Raw genomic sequence first — 20,426 nt, 5'->3', positions numbered from 1 at the left:
AAAATGATTTACAAGCAATCCTCACACAACCGAAACAGCATTCCTGTGGTCATGTGATCAAGATTTGGATGCTTGGCAACCAGCATGTATTTACAATAGTTGCAATGTCCTGGGCTCATGGGATCATCACTTGCAACTTTCCCAGCCATCTTCTGGCAAGCCAAGTCAATGGGGGAAGCTGGATTTGCTTAATGACCACATGATTAACTTAACAACTGCAGTGATTCGCTTAACAATTATGGCAGAAAAGGTCATAAACCTGGCCACAACTCATTGCCTTGCTTTAACAACAGAAATTCTGGTTTCCATTGTGGTCGTAAGTCGAGGACTATCTGCAGTTAGCTGTTTGATGCCATTACTTTTTGCATATTTGTTTTTAGTTGTCTTATTTTTAATCCTGTTTTTTTAAATATTAACACAAGTTATATCATTATAGATGTGTAAAATCCTAAACCTTGGTATGTCCAACCTTGGCAATCTTGACAACTTTAAGACCTGTAACTGACTGAGGGATTCTGGGAGTTTAAGTCCACAAGTCTTAAAGTTGTCAAGGTTCAGGAACACCCCTGTTCTAGAAAATACATTGTTTTACAGGTGAGAAGCCTCCAGGAGAGTGTCTGTTAGATTAATTCTTTCTCTATTTTGGGTAAATTTAATTTTAAGAAGAAATGAATTAATTCTTGTGTATAATACTGTGTGTAAAAATGAGTTCTCATTATTAGATTTATCATTCACATACATAGCAGCAAGTAAAAGCCATTTGGTGTAAAGGTAGTAATTCCATCTTTATGATAGAAGAGATGCCAATATTTCCCCCTTGGCATCATTGGAAAACGTTGTATATTCATTTTAATGATAGATATCCTGGAGTTTGATTGGTTTTTAATCACTTGAAAGAGAAAAGTGTATCAAATTATTAGGAGTATTGGGAGTAAATGTATAAACATGTTTCACAAAAATGAATTTTGTTGGATACCTGATTTCAAATGTTTATTTTAAAATATAATTTCCAGACTTAAGATACTTGTTTCTTTTAAATTTGTGCATGTGACACCTGGATTAAGATATCTGTACATTTTAGCCTATACTCTCAGTGGTAAACCAGACTTCAGAAATACAAAACTGAGATCTTTCTGATTTCTTAACATTAAGTTTTCTTGGTTATATTGATTTTAGCAGTATGTATTGGAATAAAATGCATTGGACATTTGGTCTTTCTGTTTGTATAATCTCTGAATATTTGTCTTTAGATATTTTGCATAGTATTAATTTGCAGGTTGATTTTCATACTGTTGTCAATTTGCTATTTAGAGAGTTTATTTGGGAGATTATTGCATGGATATTAAAATTTAAACTTCAACTTCAAGGGCATTTTAATGTTTAGTCATTGTTCATAATGCAGTAACTAACCACATGTGTATGACAGAATATACTGCAAAGGTGGTATGGTGGTCATAATTTAAAGACATGAATAGGCTAGACCTGAAAACTGACATGGCCTGTAAGATTTTGAGATTTTGTTCTGTGAAGAGCAAATATTTTTGCATGCCCTGAGGTTTCAGAATGAGTTTACTATGAGGAATGCGTAGATTGCTGCTCAAGAAACACAAGCTCCAAACCTCTTTCTACTGTGAAAGTTCTTAAATGTGGTTTTGGATGCTGGCCAATGCCACAAACTGTAAGTGTATGCCAGCATTGCAGTGATACCTCTCTTGGGTTGCTAAAAGATATAGAGGAATAATTATCTAGGGTTGGCGTTCAGTAAAATGTAGAATGATAAACTCAGAATTTACAAGATTTATGAAAACATATTGGGCTTTCTGTAGGATAAGAGATTTTCTAGAAACTTAATTCAAACTTTTGGTTATGCAGATCCATATGTCTTTTCAGCTGTACAGATATTTTTGGGAATGGTTTTTTCTTTCAGCAGCTGTCTTGAAATACATTACTGTATATAAACTTTTTTCACTTTAGTTTGTATACATGTAGTAAGTAAACAAGTAAATTGCATGCTTGGAGAACAATGTTGCAATGCTTGCATGTTCTTTGGAACTAAAACTTATTAGAAACAATAACATCTAAATAAATTTGAACAGAATTGTTAAGTACTTGGAAATCTATGTTTCCCTTTCAAATGGAATGTCTGCATTGTACAGTAGTCAGAATAATAAATTATTATAATTTGGGAAAGAAAAAGAAATGGAAACTGTCCCAGATGACCATAGGCATGGTCAGGGAGCATTCTCAGATATTATTGTCTGTGCAGATTTACAGTACTAGTTCCTAGATCTCAAACACAGAATACTATATCACATAATTTTGTAACATTTTATCAAAGAAATCCTTTTTTCATTTAAAAATGCTATTAATTTAATGTTTTGTCAGATTTTGTTTATTTTGGATATCATCTTTAAGGGTCATGGTGAAGGTATATTTCTATTTATGTAATAGGACCTCATATTTCTCTTCCCCTTCACCCCCCAAATCCCCACTGCATTGCATCTTATCAGCTCTGGATGACCCTCTAATCTTTTACAGCAAATCTCTGAAGAAAAAGAGAATCTGTTCCAAAGTATGATAGAAATATAGCTTTCACCAGCTGGTTACTTTTGGATGCAGCCCAAGATATTAACACTTTTGTCTAGTACACAGTTCAGTTTTTCTATTAAGCCCCGTTATTTTTAAAGATTGCTAACATAACCAAATTTTAAAATAAGTCTGTATATTACCATTTTTCACCCTACTGAAAAAGAGAACTCTGCAAAGATTAGCCACTTCAGCCATTTTTAAAATAAGAATATACCAAGAAAAATTGGCTGAGTCAGTCTGTCTTTGGCAGTGGAAAAAACAACAACAGCAACAACTGGCACTCTATTTTGTAAGCAAAGCCTGTCCCACATAATGCCCATGATGAATGATCAATTGCCTGCACTTTTAATTACCACATTAATGTTGCACAATATTAATTCTAAATTATAATATAGGAATCATGAACATTATATTTTAAATACATTTGTTAATGAGGAATAGTTTTCTGAATTCACAATTTTTCTGCTAGTATATATTTGAGGACGTTGCTTGGATTTTAAAAAAAATTGCATACATATTTCATCTGAAGAACAATTAATTCCAGTAAGAACACTAAGTAAGGTTCACATGTTCTTTTCACTGCTGTGAAATTGGATTATGATAATTTTGGCAATGACTGGCCTTAATGCTTGTTGCCAAGTGATAGAAAATCCTCAGTGATTCAGATATTTATAATATTATATGCTTGTCCTCAACCTCAGGGATATAGCTGGAGTGCTATTATTGCAAAGGAAAAGTAAACTTTTTAATAATGTGTTACTGTGTTATTTCATACAGGTTGTTAATGCTTGTCCTGCGTCTTTTGTTTAAATATATTTTAAACAAAAACAGAATAATTTCCACTTACAATTTTATAAATGCATTAAAAAGGTTTATTTCAAATTATTCTTCCAAAAGTTTATTTCCTGATTCAGAAATGAAGTTAAAACAATGAGGTATAAACATAAATCATAGATGTTGGTATTCAACTATTAAATTAGAACAGCACTAAAAACATATTGAAAACTTTAAAAGTCTGTAAGTCTTTGATAAGAGAGTCTTCAGTTGATATTGCAAAGTTTACAGGATAGATGCCCGTTAAACTTCTCTGTGGAGGATGTTTCACATGTCTGGCACTTCTAGCAATAACAATAGCACTTAGACTTATATACTGCTTCACAGTGCTTTACAACCCTCTCTAAGCGGTTTACAGAGTCAGCATATTGCCCTCAAGAATCTGGCTCCTCATTTTACCGACCTCGGACGGGTGGAAGGATGAGTCAACCTTAAACCGATCAGAATCAAACGCTTGGCAGTGAAGAGTGAGTTAGCCTGCAGTACTGCATTCTAGCCACTGTGCCACCACAGCTCCTAGTGTTACCACAGCTCCTTTAATAAAACCATGTCTATTAAAAAAGCTGCCTTTGCCAGTGACCATATCATTTATTTGTGTGCACAAGAAGCTGACTTTGCTGAGCGAAGTGGCTTCTTTCTGACAATCTTACTAGTTTTTGTTTTTTTAAAAAAATTTGATTTATATGCCGCCCTTCTCCGGAGATTCAGGGCGGTTTACAATGCGTTAAGCAATAGCCTTCATACTTTTGTATATTTATACAAAGTCAGTTTATTGCCCCCATAATCTGGGTCCTCATTGGTTCATGCTTAATGATTGTTGCATGCTTAATGTGGCAATCATTGTCTGACTATATATTTATAGTGAATGTGTTCTATTAATTATAAGTATTGTTCTTTAGTAGACCATTTTTACGGGGTCAGCCATCATCTAACAAATGATTTGTTAGAATAGGTTCAGCATATTTATTCTTTCTCGGGTATCAATTCTGCTACTTTAGATGCATGCTAGCATTCTGGTTTTGTGATTTTTCTGAAATTTGAATTGTGTGCTTTTTCAAAAAAAGGGCTTACTGACAACACTAGCCTATTTAGTGCTGAGAGCCAAACTGCTATATATACTTTAAAAAAAAAATCCTTAAAAATAATTCTTACCTTATCTGGATTTATTTTGTAAGTGTGAGAAGTTTTGCTCATTTATTTTTTGTATAGAAGTGATTGGCTTTTGGGGAGGGAGAGAAAAAGCGATTAAAATGTCCCTTTGTCCCTTCATTTCTCATTGTACTGCAAAGAAATGAAGAATAAAAAGTAATAAACAATAAAGAAACTACATAACAAGCAGTTAATATATTCTGCCACTGTGCTTACTGGGTAAAATAAAATAAAATGAATGGGACATATACAGTCTTTGATTTTGTGACCATGCTCTTTTGGCCCTAGAGTTCTCCCACTATTACAGGGAGGTAGACCCTATTTAATCAGCCCATCCCAGGCAACAGCAATAGCAATAGCATTTAGACTTACAGTATATACTGCTTCACAATCCTTTACAGCCCTCCCTAAGCAGTTTACAGAGTCAGCATATTGCCCCCAACAATCTGACTCCTCGCTTTACTGACCTCGGAAGGATGGAAAGCTGAGTCAACCTTGAGCCTGGTGAGGTTCGAACTGCCAAATTGCAGGCAGCCAGCAGGCAACAGAAGTAGCCTGCAGTACTGCACTTTAACCACTGTGCCATTTGATGAACCCAGTGGTTTCAGAGGCAGCTTGGCTTCAAAACTACTACACGGTTCTGCAGAGGCTCTTGTTTCAACTTGGAAGATACGCAGATATGGAATGTGGACCATATCACATCTGTGTGGACTCAGTGTGCATGGAACTCCTAGAGCTTCATGGTTTACTAGGCGGCTCAGAAAGATGGAGTGACATAAGAGTGTCACTGGAGAAAGACAAAGAGAGATAGCATAGTTAAAAGCCTATACTAAGACTTAACCTTGTGGTGATAAGGGCGGTGAAGTGTAATTACTTCTCCGACCTCATTGCATCTGCAAGTAGCAGATCAGTTTCCTTATATTGGGTAACCAGGTTCCTTCTGTGTAGGGAGAAGCTGAGGAAGCCCTAGCAGGGTTGCTGTGAGGGATATTCACACCATCTGTCAGATAAAATAACTCCATTGTGCTCACGTTGGACTCTGGCTGGACAGATCCCCTGAGCCTTGTTATCTGGAAAGAGTTTGAGCCAATTGTTTTCAAGAATATGGATAGAGCTGTGAGCTTAGCCACCTATGTTATGGACCGAAGCCCCTACTGGTTGGTCAAGGAAGCTACCATATGGTTGAATCCAAGACTGATTAATACCTCTTTATGGAGGAGGTGATACTGCCTGCTCTGAAGGAGGTGGTAGTTCACCCTTTCTCAAGAAGCCATCTTTGGACCTCACGGTATTAGACAAGTTTTGTCTATCCTTTAATCTTCCCTTTTTAGTGAAGGTTGTTGCGAGGATGGTTGGCACACAGCTACAAAGAGTCCTGGATAAAGTGGGTTGCCTAGACCCTTTTCAGGCTACAAGACAGTACCGAAACAGGATTCTAGTCCTAAACCTTTCAGCAGCTCTCAATACTATGGAGTATGGTATTCTTCTGGTCCCACTCAATAATTGGTAGTGGGAGTCACTGTATTGCAGTGGTTCTACTTCCTCTGTGGCTGTTGCAATCAGTGTTGCTAGCAAAGAAGAGGTTGAGCCCTAAGCTTCTGAAATGTGGATTACTTCAGGACTTTTCATCTCTCCTTTTTAACATTCACATCAAACTGCAGGGTGAGTCATCTGTTGGTATCATCTGCTGATGATACCCAATTATAAATCCCCACCCCTAGTCATACAGGAGATGCTGTGGGAGTGTTGGTCATGTGCCTAAAGGCTGTAAGGGTTTGGATGGGGAGGAACCAGCTTCGACTCAACCCTGTCTGCTTCTTGTCAATTAAATGCAGAACACCACTATGATGGCTAAAACAGTAAAAGCAGATTTTCTAGTGACAGAAAATTGACTTCATTTGGATGAACGTTTCTCATTTTTTGTCCTTAGCCTCTCAGGAAAGCTAGACCGTTAACAGGTGGACAAATTTGCTAAATATAGTAAAAAGTAGCAGAAAATTATAGCTGCGGTCCATTAAGTACCCGTAGTTTTATTATTTTTAGACAGAAATATGATGAATTTGCAGCAATAAATTTTTACTACTGTGCATGTGCAACTGCTACACATGCACCACAAGCTATAATAAATTCCTAAAATCAAAGAAAATACAAAACTAGGACTTTTTGCATTCATTGCTTAGCATCCAAGTCATACTCTAAATTATTTATTTGATTTTGGCATCACCTGATTCAAGATTGACTCTGGAATTGTGTACAAGCAGAAATGAACATTACATTGTATGAGGTGTAATTGGGTCTTCATGCAAATTCCATTTATTTTTTTATTTTATTTTATTTATTTTATTTGTTCAACTTGAATGCCGCCTTTCTCCGAAGACTCTGGCTGAACAGAGAATTTAAACTATGACAGTACTTATCTAGAAATATACAAGTTAAATATACCTATGTTTCTTAAACTACACATGAGGTCTAGTTTAGGGTTAAGGCACCAGGCTAGGGATTTCGGAAACTGTTCTAGTCATATCTTAAGCTCAAATTTGGCTGAATGACTTTGGGATGAACACTCTCATCTGTAGGAAAAGAAGGGAATGACAAACCACTTCTGTCAGTTTTACCAAGAAAATTTGTCCAGGAAAACGTCAGGAATCAAGATTGATTGAAAGGCATAACTTCAAATTAATATAATCCCACCCATTGACTTCTATGGTGGGCAGCTCTGCTCTAATAAATATATAATTTATTTATGTCAGTTCTGATGTATTATCTTCTTTTTGGGATATGGTCTGAGTCCAAAATGCACACTTTTTATGAGCAAACATCTCCACTGAAGTTTCTAAAATGTTGGTAAATTTTGCAGTGCTGCAATTGGTATCAGAAGCCAAGGGATTTCAGTGTGTTTAACCTAGAAGACTCTGATTGTTTGGGGGGAATAGTGCTATATACTATCTGTAATTATGTCATTAAAAGTGAAAGGTTTCCTTTGTCCAGGGGGCGGTGCTCATCTTCATTTCTTAGGTGAGGGAACCAGCGTTGTCCGTGGACACTTCTGTAGTCCTGTGGCCAGCGCATAGAAGCAGTGGTAGGATTCAGCTGGTTCTCGCCATATCATGCCAAATGGTAGCGGCGACTACGGGAGGCTCTACCCACCCACCTGGATGTAATGCGCAACTAATGTGCATAATGCCATGCACATGCACAGAGGTGGCTCATGCGCTCACATTTGCGAACCAGTAGGGAAGGTAAGTGAATCCCACCTCTGCATAGAATGCTGTTACCTTCCCCCCAAAGTGGTACCATTATAGCATGCTTTTGAATTGATAGGGGGGCAGGAGCTGGGACAAGGACGGGAGCTCACCCTGTCGTGTGGCAGTTGGTCTCAAACCTGGGATGTCAGCTTTCCAGCTGAGAAGTTCAGTGTCTTTAACCACTGAGTCATTGCGCCCCACACAATTATATCATAATTATATTCAAAAGACCCTCAACCTTTTACTTGTCACTTTATCTCATTTATTCCTTTGTTTTATTCTAGCTGTAGAAAAATGTATTTTCTTTTTTCCGTTTTAATACAGTCTTTGACAATACATTTATAAATCAATAAAAATTCCAAATTTGAAGTCCTTTAAAAATGTTTGCCTATGCCAACTTGCTGCCCCCATTTTATGAAGGGAACTCTTGTAATTTATGAAAGAAGCTGGCAACACAGAGTCTGCTTTTGTATTTTCAGGTAGTATGCTTGGTAATTCACCAAAACTAAAGAAGGTCATTCCAGAAGTCACTTTTTAAAGTGATTGCTTTGAAGCATATTTTAAGTTTTTCAGCTGCCATTTACTATTTGTATCTGTATATATGAGATGCATTTACAGTACAGGTAGTCCTCAACTTATAACCACAATTGAGCCCAGCATTTCTGTTGCTAAGTGAGACATTTGTTAAGTGAATTTTGTCCCATTTTATGACTTTTCTTGCTGCAGTTGTTAAGTGAATCACCGCAGTTGTTAAGTTAGTGGCACAGTTATTAAGTGAATCTGGCTTCCCCATTGACTTTGTCAGAAGGTCGCAAAAAATAATCACATGACCCTGGGACACTGCAACCAACATAAATATGAGTCAGTTGCCAAGCAGCTGAATTTGGACCCTGTGACCATGCGGATGGAGCAACAGTTGTTCAAACTTACTGCAGTAAGCTTAAAAAACGTTTTTAAGTCAATTTTGTAACTTTGAACGGTCACTAAATGAACTGTTGTAAGTCAAAGGCTTACCTGTATAGATGCAGATATATAGTAGTTGGAAACATTCAAGCAATCAACTGCTTAGAATTTGTTGGAGGTAGGGATTTCCTCCTGCTGCAAATTGCAGGTTTCTGAGGAGCAATTTTTCTTAGGACTACAGCAGGGGAAGAAAGTGCTCTTGAAAATCCCTCTCAGTGTCCTTCTTTCTCTTGAAATGCTGATAATTATAAGCCTTTCCTCTCCAGCAGCTATTTCTTTCTTTCTTTTTTTTAATGCACATGAAAAGCAAAGGCACATTTAATCCTACATCCAATTTGACCATGAATATTAAGTACTCATGATACTCAGGATGGGGGCCTGTTTGCTGATTATAGAATAAATGTGTACTGAGATACTTTCTCTCTCATCTTTATATCTTGACATTTGATTGAATTGAATTGAGCTCAGAAACAAGGGAGCTGCCTGTGGGAATGAATGAACACTATTAAGCGCCTTACTAAACACCGAGTGAAGGCAATGTAGAAGGTTTTTTTGGTTGAGGAGATAAACGTCCTAGTTCTTTTTTGTTGTCTTGTTAATCTTTTCGTATGTGCTTACATGCATATTTATGCCTCCTGTTCTAATAACCTTAGGCAGGAACCAAATCAACTACCAGATCAGGACAGAGTAGTTCCTAAGAAAAATATTAAGAATTATTAATAAAACATAATGCTGACATTTCTTTTCCTGCCTGAATGCCATCCTAAAGAAAACCATCTTCGCTGATTTTCTAAAGACTGTAAATGTTGGGGGTATTTTTGATCTCTCTTTCTCTCCCCCGGTCTCATTCCTGTCCCCAGTTTAATTTTGTAATTTTACATTTAAAAAAACCCAAACATAATCAAATATGTATCCATAAAAATGTATTGACTTTATACCTTTTGAATAACCATGATTTCCATGAAACAAAATACTCATGTGAAGCTTGCTACATTTAAAAATTTGTTGACTAACAACTGTAATTGGATTGAAATAATAGATGCAGTGTAAATACAATCTGCATCAAATCTCTAATATAACTTTGATTTGTGTAGACTAGAGGGACTTTTAGGCAGAGGTACAGATTTGATCACCTCTTGAATTGCCTCTTGGTGATCAAATAATTCTGTTCCCTTTATATTTTCCATTGTGTGAGATCTTGGCCTCCTTTTATTGTAGTTGTATGGTTTGTTGGATGGGAATCCCTATTTGCAGAAAGTGAATCTCATTAAGGAAATGAAGCACTTGATACTTTTGTCAGGCTCTGGGAACACTGTCACGGGGAGCTTCTGGTTTGGCCTATCTCCTAGTGCCCAGTATCTAGCCATTATGACTGGATGTCTGCACCATCTTAAAGATTACAAATACAGAACAGTAGGTAGCTCAACAGTTGTCACTTTGAAAAATACTTTTTGTAGACAAACATACAGACGTGTTTCTCAGAGCAAATTAGCTCAGATTGGTTGAGTCATCTCTTGTTTTGGTGTCAATTCTCTGTGAAGGCTGAAGAATTGCAAAAGAAAAAAAAAAGGCACTCAAGTTGTACATTTGTCTTGGTGACCACAAATGATTATGCCCTCCTTTGTTTTCATTTTGAAGCCAAAGAGCTTCAGAAAGAGGAAAGCTGGAAATGGTCTAGGGACGGAATCCAGTGATTCTCTTCTACTGATGGAAAGTATATAGAGATTCACTTAGGTGCCATTAAATGTTAGCCTACTGTATTAGACCCTCCTTTGTGTCTAAAACTGATTTAATTTTTGCCTTGAAGAAAAGTATTGATGGCTAAATTCTTTTGAAATTGGATCAAAACCTTGCAAACAACTTTGGTGAAAGCAACAAGCTTCCTTTCAGGATGAAAGAGTTAATGATGAAGAGTTACATCATTGCAACTAGGGCATTTTTTAGAGGTCTGGAATCTTGTTAATTTCATTTTATTGTAAACAGCTTTTTCTAACTTACTGCTTAGTTTCATCATAATACTTCAATAAACATTTGCGTCTCTATTTAAATCAATGTACTTACTTATTAGTTGAAAGCTAGTTGTCTACTGTAATCTAAAAGTATTTGGAAAGTGTTTTTTGACTTGGAAGAACTCAAGGATTAAGACATAGCACATTCACAAAGGACTTCCTTAAACATTTCTCTATTCTTGGATCTCCAACATGGTATCCCTGGCATACTTGTGCTCTGATGCGTCCTGCTTGCCCTGCGGTCCATGCCTGACGCAGCACTTTCGGTGCTTCCTGATTGGCTGAGACTCTGCCAGTGGGGAGTGTAAAAGAATTGTCAAACTGCCAGCACACTGCTGTCTCTATGAGCCGAGCAGCCGCTGTTAGCTGTCAAATGTTAGCCATGTTCTGTTAGCTGTTACTGTTAGCTAATAAATCTGTTAGCCTTCAGATCCATCTCGCTTTAGTCTGTTACTCCCTTCCAGGACATAACAACTGGCGATGAAGGTGGGATTCCAGATCCACACACTGAGGCACTAAATGAGAATGAACTATACGGCGAGTCACTAAGCTGAACTGTCACTCCACTTCATGCGACGATAAGTCACATGACGCTACTACAAAAACAACAGAGACCCCATATCTGAGGAAAATGACAGCCCTGCCCGTTTTTGCCACCTTCAATCCAGCGACTGAGTCCTGGGACACCTACTTAGAAAAGTTCGAATGCTTCTTATTAGCTAATGAATATATTGGCATCTCTAATGATAGGAAGAAAGCCTATTTTTTGTCATTCTGTGGAACTGAGATATTTGAAACAGCAAAAAGTTTACTTGCCCCTCAGAAATTATATACTTAGAAATTACATACTCAGACACATCTTTACTGCTCCTTTCCATCCGTCAAGCAATGTCCAGGTAGAGAGAACAGTCAGGCCAGTTAAGGAGGCTTTATCCAAAATGGGCCCAGGGGACTGGCACACAAAGATAGAAAAATACCTACTTATGCAGCATGCCACCCCTTGTCCAGAATCCAACCAAAGTCCATCTGAACTATTAATGGGCTGAAAAATAAAAACAAACTTAGACAGATTACACCCCACTTATTCCACTGAAAAGCCTTGAGATTCCACAATAAAGATGAGAGAATTCCAAACAGGAGGCTTTGTGTATGCTAGGAATTATTCCAGCCATTCATTATGGCTAGCCGGGCAAATAACAGAAATAACAGGCTAAGTACAGACTAAGACTGGAGGATGGGTGAATGTGGCGGTGCCACATTGACCAGTTATGGGGTCGTTGGGGATCCAAGACACAGTTGCAAACACCAAAGGCAAACCAGCCTTCCAGACAAAAGTTTTATTATAGGAGACAACTTTGAAACAGACCCAGGAATCGACGCGGGCGACAAAGCAAAACACAGAAAAGACTTGCCAATCAAATTTGACTGTGTTCCAACATTGCCTGCAGCTGCCGAAGACGTCCTAGAGACGTCTTTGGTGAAACCACCTAATCCAATTCCAATCAAAGGGCTTTGAAGATCCAGGAGTACCAGATAACGCCCAGCCTACCTGCAGGACTACAAGTGCGCCATCTAATGATGGAGGAGTGCTGTGTCCTGCTTGCCCTGCCGTCCGTGCCTGATGCAGTGCCTTTGGCGCTTCCTGATTGGCTGAGACGGTGCCGGCAGGGAGTATAAAAGAACTGTCAAAGTGCCAGCGGGCTGCTGTCTTTGTGAGCTGCGCAGCCGCTGTTAGCTGTCAAATGTTAGCCATGTTCTGTTAGCTTTTACTGTTAGCTAATAAATCTGTTAGCCTTCAGAGCCATCTCACCTTAGTCTGTTAGTCCCTTCCAGGACATAACATGCTCCATCTTACTTTCTAAAGAAAAAGAAATATTAAACCTCATAATTTCAGCGTCACTGGGAAATATACAACAGAAGCTTCAATTGGCAAGAAAATCTTCCACCCATAAATAATGTTCATCTCTTTTGCTTTCTCCTTGGTTCTGATATATGCTTTTCATGATCCAAAAGGTTTGTGGTGCATAAATCCATTAGTCCAGTCTTTTCCAGTTTGATGTATCTGGAGGTCAGTGGATTGAGGAAGTCTGATTTAAATTCTGATAGCTTTTAGCCTTAGAGCCGTTAGAGTAAAGACTAAAGAGTCATTAATTTCCTGTAGTCCTACTGTGAATCAATTGTGATATTGAAGCTTATTAATATGAACATCATTAATTCCAACGGAATTATTTAAGAGGCAGTATCTTGATGGAGTAGCACATATTATATTAAATGGCATCTTCAGCTGATTAAAAGGAAAAGTGACATACATTTGATAATTATGAGGAAAAAATTCATGGACTCTCAGAACTGTAGAATTCAAAGACTCATAGGATAAACCTCTGTCTTAATTAAGCAAGTAATATCCACTGCAAACAAGCATTTGTTGAATATGCATGTTTTCTATTCAGTTGTGGTAATTATTATTCAGTTCAATAACTCTTCTGATTCATCTAGAATAGGGGTGTCACACTCAAGGCCTGGGGGCCAGATCTGGCCCGTGGGTTCTTAGATCTGCCTGCAGTGCCTCTGCCCTCCGGAGTGCCATTTTCACTGGCAGAGGGTTGCAGGAGGCCGTCGCAGCCAAAAATGGAGCTCACAAGGGCTGCGTGCAGCTCTCCTGAGCTCCATTTTCCCTGGCAGAGGGTTGCAGGAGGCCATCACAGCCGAAAATGGAACTCCGGAGCCCATTTTCATTGACAGAGCGCTCGGGCCACCACAAGTGACCCCAACACGAATTATGAGGGGTTTTAGGTATATATGTTGGTTTAATACCATAATAAAACATTTACAGATAGTGCTTGCTTAATGCCAACTCATTTAGTGATTTTCAAATTTAAGATGTTGTTGAAGAAGTGATATTGATGACTAGTTCTTAAAGTTTCAACCATTGCAGCATTCATTCACGTAGTCACAATCTAGATCTGGGTTTCAAGCTCTAGTTGTCACATTGTCATCACGTGTCGTATCATGACTTTTCCCCCCTTTGCTAAAACGGGGGTGGGCGTGCCAGCACATGACACATCCTGCCCACGGGCAGCAAGTTTGACACCCGTGATCGAGATGCCTAGTGCCTGGTTCGCAATGACAAGGTTGCACCCAGATAATCCCAGATCATCTTTTGTGATCTTCACTGCCAGCTTCCAAAGACAATGGGAAAGCCAGCAGCAATGGAGACTGCATCACATCACACTTAATGATGGTGTGCGGGATTTGCTCAATTTCTCCTATCCCTTAATTTTCCTGAAATCCTTTAAAACCTGATTATGCCACCAGGCCTAGGGGCCCCAGAAACCTGGAGACATGTTTATTGAGGTGGATGTATTTATACTCTTTTTGCTTGGTGTTTTTGTGTTTGTGTGTGTGTGTGTGTAGTAAATTAAATAAATAATGATGGCAGTAGGAATTGATGTCACTAAGCAGCATAGTCACATGGCATCATGCTTTATGACCACGTTGCTTAGCAATGCAAATTCTTGTTCCAACTGCTGTTACCATTGCTCTATGTAAATCAAATGGAATATATTGCATGAACTGAATTTGTTATGTGCTCTTTGCTGGTAGTATTCTATTTTTCATTGTCCATGTTATTCTGTTCTAAAATATTATTGCTTTGGGTATAGAAGGCAAGCAGTGCAAATATTATAATTCAAATCTGTGTTGAGGGTTTAGTCCTGCTGGAACAATAGTGACTCATTGCACATGTGGATGAAGGTGAAATTGACCTTTCTGTTCTTTCTTATACGCCTGCAAGATTTTGGTAGTAAATATTCTATTCATCATAGGACTATGAATTTTTTCTAAAATATTCAGAAATGGTTTTGGAGTGGCAAGAGGGGCAGGACCTTTGATAAAGTCTTCTCTTCAGAATATCCTGGCAAGCATTTTTCCTTCACATGCAACCCCTCAATATTTGTCCTAAGTACAAATACTTAGTCCTATAAGTTATATCAACATGGAAATTTATTTTTCCCCTCAAACTATCCATAATTGTGTTGCATAGAGTTTGAGACAAGAGACTACCTTGTTGCCATCGGTCTCTGACTTTCCCTTGCAACCTGACAAGATGTAATCACATGGAATTATTGGTTTAGAGGTAAGCTTGTGAAAACATGTAGATTGCTGATGACAGTGTCCATATGGCTTGGATACTCAAACCACAGAGAACAAGAAATGTAGCTGGATCTAGATTTCTAAATCTTGATTTGTAAAACAAGCAAACAAGGTTTCCCTGTCAGCCATGTCTGACTCTAGGGCATGGTGCTCATCTCCATTTCTTGGTCGAGGGATGCAGTGTTGTGTGAAGACAATTTCCATGATCATATCACCAGCACCTACTGCAAAACTGTAAAGATATTCCTACAGGGTCTTGTATTTTTAAAGGATTGAAGGTGATGTACAGGACTATTGGAGAGTTTTTTTCCATCATTTTTTCTTTATGCTTATCTTTGTTCATCCTTTCTGGTGAAAATTTACATAGTTTACAGCTGCAAAAACATGGCCTTAATAATACATGTCTTCGTCTGTCTGATGTCTCTGCATTTTAATATTTTATTTAGATTTACTGTAGTCTTTCAAGTAACATATGTCTACTTTATGGCCACAGTCACTATCTCTATGAATTTTTGAGCATAGGGAAATAAAAGCTGTTACTGCTTCAACTACTTCATTTATTGGCATTGTGTTTTAACATCATCTTGGGTTCCGCTTTTTTGATTGTTTTTCATATTGAGAGGCAGTCTGACATTCGTTCTCTCTTGTTTCACTTTCAGTAATTCCTTCTTCCAGCAGAAGTTATTGATGTTTCTTGTAACTCCTCCTCCTCCTCCTCCTCCTCCTCCTCCTCCTCCTCCTCCTCCTCCTCCTCCTCCTCCTCCTCCTCCTCCTCCTCCTCCTCTTCTTCTTCTTCTTCTTCTTCTTCTTCTTCTTCTTCTTCTTCTTCTTCTTCTTCTTCTTCTCCTCCTCCTCCCCCTCCTCCTCACCACTCCCCTCCCCTCCCCCCTCCCTCCTTCTCTCCCTCTCATTTCCCATACTGGTGGGAGAATCTGTCACTATTAGTAGCATTTGCTCAAATTCAGAAATAAGATGGGATGATATTCTGGCTTAGTGTTTGAAGAAAGAACCAGGTTTTCAGGGTTGTTGGTTTTTTTGAAGGATAGTAGTGTAGTGCAGGGGTTTATAGATCTTGGGGAGAATGTTAAATTTCATTCTGTTGCTTTCAACTTTTTTCTCAAACTTAGTTCTCTCAGCAACCTACCCAATTTGTATCATCTCCAAATCTGATGTGCATTCTGCCCACCTCTTTAAATAAGTCATTAACAAAATCATAGGGCCCAGGACTGAATATCATGGTTGCTTATCATATTAATTGTCATATCATTGGCCCCCACGGAGAGGGCTCGCAACTTGGGCGTCCTCCTGGATTCACGGCTGTCTTTAGAAGAGCACTTGACGGCCGTGACCGGGAGGATTTTTTATCAGGTCCGCCTGATTCGCCAGTTGCGTCCCTTTCTGGATCGGGACTCGTTACGCACAGTCACTCATGCCCTCGTCACCTCCCGCCTGGACTATTGTAATGCTCTCTACATGGGGCTCCCCTTGAGGAGCACCCGGAGGCTCCAACTGGCGCAGAGTGCGGCCGCACGGGTGGTAATGGGAGCGACATGGCGCTCCCATGTAACCCCTCTCCTGCGCGAGCTGCACTGGCTCCCGGTGGTCTTCCGGGTGTACTTCAAGGTTTTGGTTACCACCTTTAAAGCGCTCCATGGCTTAGGGCCTGGTTATTTACGGGACCGCCTACTACCACCAATAGCCTCCCACCGGCCAGCACGCTCTCATAGAGAGGGACTTCTCCGGGTGCCGTCAGCCAAACAGTGTCGACTGGCGGCCCCTAGGGGGAGAGCCTTCTCTGTGGGGGCACCTACCATCTGGAATGAGCTCCCCCCGGAGATACGGAGGATCTGCGCTCCTTCCACCGTGCTGTGAAGACCTTTTTATTCCATCAAGCGGGCTTGGCCTAATCTCTTCCCTTTTTAAATATGTAAATTTTAATCTGTTTTTAAATTATTGGGGTATTTTAATTTGTCTGGGCCAAATAATTTAATTTGATTTTATCGGGTTTTTAAATTTTGTGTATTTATGTATTTTATTGTTGGCTGTTCACCGCTCTGAGTCCTTCGGGAGTAGGGCGGTATACAAATCAAATAAACTAAACTAATATCATTAATCCCATGTTTAACTAGTTTGCTAAGAAAAATGCCATGGTTCTTTATCAAATGCTTTCTTGTAGATCAACATAGTGATTTTCTTCAATGGGCTATAAATTATTTATTACATCTGTATCCTATCACAAATCAAAAAGATACTCTCTATGTTGATTTGGGCAGAACATTTATAATACAACTGTTATGGTTGGTTGTACAGTCAGCCAGGCATTTAGATTGAATTTAAGATTTTTACCCACCCATCAGATCCTTCCCAAGGACTTAGGTTAGTCAAATGTTGTTGTTGGTATTGTCACAGCATGGAAGCTGTTCCAAGTAAAGGTGACTTTTGCAACTGACCTGATGTTCTTGTTGACCAGATCCGATGTGGGTTTCTTTAAATTTCACTTCACCTTATTGTTCTTGGGAAAGGCACATTTCACCTGGCTCCTCTGATGAGACTTGTCTAGTATGGTTGAATTTCTGGCAAAGCTCAACCAACTCAAGGTAGTGCCTCACTGGGGAACGATTGTTATTAAGGTAGACCTTGATTTATTTAACCTTTCATTTAATGACTGTTCAAAATTGACTTATGATCGTTTTTCACATTTTGGCCATTGCATTATCCCCATGGTGACGTGATCAAAATTTGGACTCTTGACAACTGGCTCATATTTATGGCTAGTGCAGTGTCCCATGGTCATGTGATCACCATTTGTGACCTTCTGACATGCAAAGTAAATGGGGAAACCATTTAACAACCATGTTGCTAACTTAACAACTGTAGTGATTCACTTAAACAGCTATGGCAAGAAAAGTCGCACAATGGGCAAAACTCACTTAATAACTGTTTTGCGTAACAATAGAAGCTCAGTTGCGGTCATAAATTGAGGACTACCTGTATTATTGTACATTGCACAGTCAACCAGAAGTTTAGATTGAGTTTTCCACCTATCAAATCATTCCCAAGGACCAGGATAGGCAGATATTATTATTTGATAGTGTTAAATATATCATTGCAGTATGTAAGCTGTTCCAAACAAAGCTGCCTTTTGCAATTGATTGGTGGTCAATGCCAGTGGTTTTCATGTGGTGTTCATGTGGTGTTCCATTTGTTTTGGGATTGCATTGAAGGCACCTATTATTATTGGTATGACATTTGCTTTCTTTGCCATAGTCATTCTACTTCTATTTGCAGGTGTTTGTGGTTTTTTTCCAAGTTCTTTCTCTTCTACGATGCTGTCTCCAGGTGCTGCAATGTCCACTATTCAGACTTTTTTGTCGACAGATGTTAAGTCTGAGATTTTATGTGGCATATACTTGTCTGTTTTATTTCTAAATGCCAGAGCACTTTAGCTTCTTTATTTTCTATTACTTTGCCTATTTTGTCATCCCACCAGTTCTTGCTTATAGGCAACTGGTAATTTTTAGTAGCACCGTTTTTGATAGCACCATTGTTGCTACTAAGTTAAATTTATATGCTACCTGAACTCCAGCAATTCTGGGTGGTTTACAAATTGTTAAAAATATTTAACAACAAGTAACAATACAGGAAACATAAAAACAACGGAAAATAAAAGAAGAGAAATGAAAGAGTAAACAAACCTGGATAGGAACAAGGAAAAGGGAAAAAAAGTGGTGTCAATTGTCCTTGCAAAAGGCCAGGGTGAAAAGCCACGTCTTCAAAGGCCTGTATGAGCCCAAATATAGTCAACTCTTGATGATGCAGCATTTTTACAATAGCAAAGCAATAGCCATATATTTGATACTTACCATCTCAGAATCTTTTATAACTTTAGTTTAAAAATATGTATTTTTTTTATTTTGTCACTAAAGGAAACAATTGTACAATAGGCAATACTTTCCATATTGTGGAAACAGTATTTAAAAGCTGAAGATCTTCTGAAATGTGAAGAGGAAAGAGACTGTATTCAGTTTGTTTGTTTGTTTGGCTGAATGTATTTTTATTGGTCAATGACTAAAATAAAGTTTCTGTCTGTTTATCTGTCATATTCAAATAGTTTTTTTTCTGGATATACAGTATATATAGTACACACACACACACACATGTAAGTATGTATGGTATATATGGTATGGTATACATAGCATACACTTTCTTTCATTCATTCATTCATTCATTTATTCATACAGACATACATACATACATACACACACACACATATACATATACATTCTCATCTTCACCCATAAGTCAAACTCAAGTCCTGCAAAATACCATAAAATCGTAGTTTTGCACACCTTGGAGAGTTGGCATGTATCATCTGAATGCTTTCTATAGTCTTTGACTCCAAATCTTGCCCAGAAATATGACCAAAACTCCCTAGAACAAAATAAAGCATAACCTGAACTATCAAATCTTGTGAGGCTGACAAACTCAGGAAACAGAAACCACCTGGTTCTCTGAAAAGATTTTTTTATTCCAGTCGGGTAATGTAATGCAATGTAACAGCCTACCTAAATAATTCTATTGCACAATTTATACCTAGTTTAATACATTACAGATTTAAGAAATTATCTTAATACTAATTAAGGCAGAGTTATTCTGGGTCTCTTATTTATTTATTTATTTATTTATTTATTTATTTATTTATTTATTTATTTATTTATTTATTTATTTTATTCAATTTGTATACCACCCTTCTCCTAGTGGACTCAGGGCGGTGCACAGCCAAAACTAAAACACATAACAATACAAAAATTTAAAATTATTAAAAGAATTATATACTTTGCCCCAATTATAAAACAATTCGAATTAAAACCCATTGACAGATTAAAAGCTAAACAACTAAAAACCTAAAAAAAGGGGAGGGGGTTCACGCCAGCCCTGCTTGATGGAAAAGAAAAGTTTTCAGGGCACAGCGAAAGACCCGGAGATCCGATATCCTTCTTATCTCCGGGGGCAAATCATTCCAGAGGGTGGGAGCTGCCACAGAGAAGGCCCTCCCCCTGGGGGTCGCCAGCCGACATTGCCTGGCAGACGGCACCCTGAGGTGTCCCTTTCTGTGGGAGCGTACTGGTCGGTGGGAGGCTATCGGCGGCAGAAGGCGGTCCCACAAATACCCAGGTCCTATGCCATGGAGCGCTTTAAAGGTGGTAACCAACACCTTGAAGCGCACCCGGAAGATCACTGGAAGCCAATGCAGCTCACGCAGGAGAGGTGTCACATGGGAGCGACCCCTCGCTCCCCTAATCCCCCGCACAGCCGTATTCTGCACCAGTTGGAGCCTCCGGGTACTCCTCAAGGGGAGCCCCATGTAGAGAGCATTGCAATAGTCCAGGCGGGAAGTGACGAGCGCCTGAGTGACTGTGCGTAAGGAATCCCGATCCAGAAAGGAACGCAACTGGATCGCAACTTTTTTATGCTTTTCTGTCCC

The 20,426-nt window shown here is 38.8% G+C and overlaps 1 protein-coding gene across 6 annotated transcripts in view; it reads left to right on the top strand.

Moving 5' to 3' along the window:
• Window positions 1-20,426, top strand: part of SHANK2 (SH3 and multiple ankyrin repeat domains 2) — a 364,128-nt gene that overhangs the window by 225,971 nt on the left and 117,731 nt on the right. The window lies entirely within an intron of this gene.

This window comes from Pituophis catenifer, unplaced genomic scaffold, assembly GCF_029215685.1.
Source record: "Pituophis catenifer annectens isolate HBS135680 unplaced genomic scaffold, rPitCat1.0.hap2 SCAF_1, whole genome shotgun sequence".
In the NCBI taxonomy this organism is placed as follows: domain Eukaryota; kingdom Metazoa; phylum Chordata; class Lepidosauria; order Squamata; family Colubridae; genus Pituophis; species Pituophis catenifer.
Note: the sequence above shows the minus strand (reverse complement) of the source record. Positions and strands in the feature narration are given on the sequence as shown.